The sequence below is a fragment of the Siniperca chuatsi genome, linkage group LG21 (assembly GCF_020085105.1).
Source record: "Siniperca chuatsi isolate FFG_IHB_CAS linkage group LG21, ASM2008510v1, whole genome shotgun sequence".
In the NCBI taxonomy this organism is placed as follows: domain Eukaryota; kingdom Metazoa; phylum Chordata; class Actinopteri; order Centrarchiformes; family Sinipercidae; genus Siniperca; species Siniperca chuatsi.
The window spans coordinates 8,402,009-8,406,727 of record NC_058062.1 but is presented as its reverse complement, the minus strand read 5'-3'; the positions used below and the strand labels follow the sequence as shown (position 1 = coordinate 8,406,727).

At 37.9% G+C, this 4,719-nt stretch overlaps 1 long non-coding RNA gene across 1 annotated transcript; it reads right to left on the bottom strand.

Annotated features, from left to right (window-relative positions):
- Positions 1 to 235: 235 nt before the first annotated feature.
- On the bottom strand, positions 236 to 4,093 carry LOC122868386. The gene is made up of 2 exons (XR_006376096.1): positions 4,008 to 4,093; positions 236 to 1,118 (listed from the first exon to the last, which is right to left on the bottom strand). It is a non-coding gene; the product is annotated as an uncharacterized LOC122868386 (long non-coding RNA).
- Between the last annotated feature and the right edge of the window lie 626 nt (positions 4,094 to 4,719).

Genomic DNA, 4,719 nt, shown 5'->3' with positions numbered 1-4,719 from the left:
GCTTTGGTGTGCAAGAAACAATCCACAGTACACGGACACGTACAAACTGCAGTTATTTTGCATGACAGGGACAGAAATCTGCCAAACATGGCTACTGCTTGTGAGTAAATGAACAACATATTCAATATTTTGATAACAGGGAAGGAACAGTAACTGTTTGCTATTAAATAGTAGAATTATTTTAATGCCTCTTGAGAATCTCAGAAATTATTATACTCTTCTTTTATCAGAGGACCAAATTCCTCCACAGACCATTAAAATAAAGAGTACCAAACTGACTATTTTCAGACTAACTACAAATGATTTGGATATTAATATTCAGGCATGCTCCAGTGACTTCAAGTTAACTGTCTAATTATTTGTCAGTAGAAAACTCCAGGCTGAACGTTGGTTCTTTACATTTTCCTTCTCGAGTCTGCATAGATAAAAAGTGAAATGATCAACAGAACAAAAATCATCAATTTAGAAATGTTTAATGTTTGAGCATTCAGAAGTTGGTATTTGTCAGACAATAAAAACACCTCAATAAATGAAGGATTTTCAAACATGAGTTCATCCCCTGATCTAACATCCTTATCCTCAATCAACAGGAAGTGATAAACGTGTCCAAATGCTTGATCCAAATTATTATCACAGTCGGCTGCAGTGACTCATTTTGGGCCTTTTTTTTGAGCTGCAGTCAGCACACCAGGCCTTCTTCTCCTCAGCTGAGACACTCTGAGAATCCCTGGCAGCTCATATATCAAGGGAGATCCTCACAGCAGCACTCCTCTTCCTTTTTCAATGCACAGGGTAAGTATTTTAATTAGTTGGCTAATTGTCTAAGTAATTGGAAGACAACTTAGCTCAAAGAGTAATCAATCTCTACAGGGCTGTGTTCTATCACATCAAAGGATCTGTAATTAACACTGCAAACCATGGGATGGTCTTTGACTGAGCTCGATAGCGTGGGGGCGTATGATCACAGATAACACCGAGGTTGAGGAGATGGATCTGGGAGGCCTCCAATGACCATGGAGAGGTGTTATCATTTAGATACAACCGGAGTCAGACCCAAACACTTTAAAGGCAGAGACAGTCAGACCTTTATATGCCGGCTGTGATGCAAGAGTTGCACTCTGTAAACAAAAGCCAGACAAAGCCACTGGTTATTAAATAATGTGTGTGTCTGTGTGTGTTTGGCTTGCACACATCTGAGCAGCTTTTATTCTTTTAAATTCTGGAAAACAGTGTTTTTATTGTCAATAAAAAAAAATTCAATATGAATGTCTTACTGCAACGCTTGAATGTTCAAATGTGCATCCTCCCCTTAAATTTCCCCAAAGAATATCTGTTAGCTTGATTTTGACAACAGAATTGGCAATTCATTAAATATTTTCATATACCGAGTATCAATTTCACTTTGCAGCAAAGCTCACGCCAGGCATTAAAAAAATTATACATTTGGGATGAACAAGACTAATCATGTCTCGGATTCATCCATTTGAGGCCCCTTAATTTCCCCATTGTAGAAAACAAGACGTATAATGAACAATTATACATAAAGTCAATTTCAGTGTTGTGCAGAAGACTTAATTAAAATTACTAATGAAAAAAAGGACTGCTTACAGTGTGGAAGTTTACTCATCAATTTCAAAATGAATATGCTTTGTCTTCATGGACTGTAATGAAAATGACCTAAATGGCAACACACTCCATTTTTTTTGTTTACAAACAATCATTATGAATAAGATTAGTAACCACAAACCCATCTTGTTATTCATTTTGAAAAGAATTTGGCATAATTGGCCAAATTGTGAAAGGAAACAGCAGCTAAACATCAATACCATTACATTATTTTGGGAAAACGTATCGTATTATCAATTAACAAATGTGTTCAAAATGCAGAAATGAATGTCATGCTTGTGGCAGCAGCCTAAAATGGATAATTATGATGATACATCCAGAGGAGAGCAGTCATTGGAAGACATGATATTCCCTGAAGTGATCCCCTCCCCCTCCGGCCCTGCGGTCCCCGCCGCAAGGCACAATCTGCACAGTGCCACTGACAGATTGACAAATAAGGTTAATAAGTACTTTCCACCTCTCCTAAAGGCTAATCAAATATTAATCCTTGAGGTGTGGTCAGCAGAAAAAAACAACAAACAATTGGTATAGGGGAATTGATCGAATTGATTCTCTCTCGTAATGCTCGGGGCCGGGTAGAAGAAGAAGAGGAGGGGGGGTGGAACTGTAAGAATTCATTTCAGTCTGAGAATGGACAAATATTTGGATATAAGTGCTTAAAGCAATTTCAACTTTTTAATCCATCTCCACGTTCTGGTGCTCGGTGGGCACAGTTTTTACACCACATGCTCACAGTATTGTGGGTGTGAAGCTGGCTCATGACCCCCCACCCACAACCAGCCCTTCCCAGACCTTCCACGCACACACCCATCCCCCAAAAAACAATAGTTGTTAAGTCATTCTCCATTGCGCACTATAAACCTTTTAACAGAAATGCCATGAAAACTGTCCTTAGAATCTAATTTAAAAACAACAACAAAAAAGGGGAGCAGGGAGTTTAGTCAGTAAAACATGACAACATAAAAATAAATATACATATGAATATGATCTTTATAAATGCCACCTTGTGCACACAGGGGCAAGAATCGAAAAATGGGACCCTTAAAAAACATACTATTGGTGACAAATTAGAATTTTACACAAATCTCTTTCCCCCTCAAACAGTTTGCACTAATCAAAAGCCTCGGGACATCTCGAGGCCTAGTGGACCATGTGAGCAGAGCCATGTACTGATAGGGCAAAATTGGATCCAGTGAGAATGCAAAGAAGCTTATCAACCAACACTTCCAGGCAGTGCTCTCTGCAAGAGCATATGTCAACATCATTTATTAGATGTGGCCAAGGACTAAATTATGTATGATCACAAAACGGAAAAAAAATGGAAAAATAGGATCACACGCAGCAGGTGGATAGAATAATATTTGGAGAGAATATGAAATTATTAATAGAGGCCCTTAAGGGAGAATATTTGTTAACATTAACCGGTGAGTCATTTGTTATGCTTCAAGTCTATAATTAATCATATTGGACATTTCAGAATCATATATAGAGTTAAGTGAATGTTTTATTTGCTCTCCTGTTTTGAGAGGAGTGATCCATATTATTAGTCTCATATTTTTCTATATTAATGTGTGCAGATACAACAAGAGGTAAATCAAACATTTTCAAATGGCATCCAGTAAATTGTGTGGGTTTTTTTTTTTAAAGTGGATGTGGAATTTAAAAACCTGTTAACTGTATTTCCTTCACTCCAGCCTAACACATACTAAGTAGCTTTAATATTGCCAGATGAGCAATCTCTCAAGCAAAATACTCTTCAGAGGTACTATGTAATTGACTCCGCATCTAACAGTATGGAACAAATCCCACTAGCAGAGGGAGTTGACAAATTGCATTAAAAACACTCAATTGGGCCAGGATTGGATGAAGCTCATGTTCCTCCTTATCCCATTAAACATGAAACAGTTTAATCTCTAAAACTTGCTGACATACGGGGAAACGCTTAAGCATGCAGCCTGTATTTGATTTGTAGAAGAAAATCAAGGTACAACAACATGGCCTCTGAACTACTGTGCGCTTCTGTGTGTGCGTAACATATGTAGACAAGAGCAGAATTTACACTTGCCTCAACATAGAAATAGCATTATTTTAATCGTCAGTTACAACATCGTTTAACAGCAGAGTAACAGCAAAACCCTAGACATGCATATCATTTGTTTCAGCCTGCTCAAAGTGGGCAATATTAAAGAGACTCAAGCTGTCAAATCATCCAAGTTTCTTCTTCAATAGCTTACCCGATTTGAACATGTTCCGCTTCTTTTCACGACATGTAAACAGGTTTTGACATGGGTCTAGTTAAATGTGTAAGACATGCTGAAAAAAAGGAAAGGGAAATGCCTGTGCAAAAAAAAAAAAAACCCAAACCTGTCAACACACAGTACCTGCTTTAAATCTGTTCCCCATTTCAGGCAATCTGTGGGAACCAGGCCTGTGGAGTCTAATCCTGTTTTCATCCTAACCCCCCAACACCCCCCTCATCTGTATCACACTTTCAATTCCACTTGCTGGTGCCTTTGTGTGATTTTCATTTGATCTCGCTTTTAAAATTCAAAATCTATTCAAGGTTTTTTTAGTTGGATTCACGCTGTTGCCGTGAAGCCCTATTTATGTTCTAGATTTGGAATTGCAAATCAAGAGTGTGTGATTTAGGGGGAATGGAAGTCCAAAATTCCCCGGCATCACCATTTATGATTCTGTAGGTTTAAAATGTTAACAAGGGTGTTTTGGCAAGCTGATTTGTGCAGTATCAGCCTGATACTGGCTGTGTGTGTACTCTTTCTGATTGTGGCAGACAATAATCATAAACTTACTCTTATTTACTGAGTCTGGTAGTCTAGGCACAGAAGCACGATTGTGTTTTAAATTCTGAGGTCTAGACACAACCTAACACATCCATAGTACTGTAATGCACATACCAAACACACAAATTTTGCAGTTCAGCGTTTGTATATATAAAATGTCATTTATTTGTTACAACAGCGCAGCAACAAACAATAGATCGTATTTCAAATCTGAAAACTTTAGAAAAAGACAGTAAAAACACATTTCTCCTAGGATTTGTTGGTTTGTTTCCAAACGGTCACAAAAGTAGTC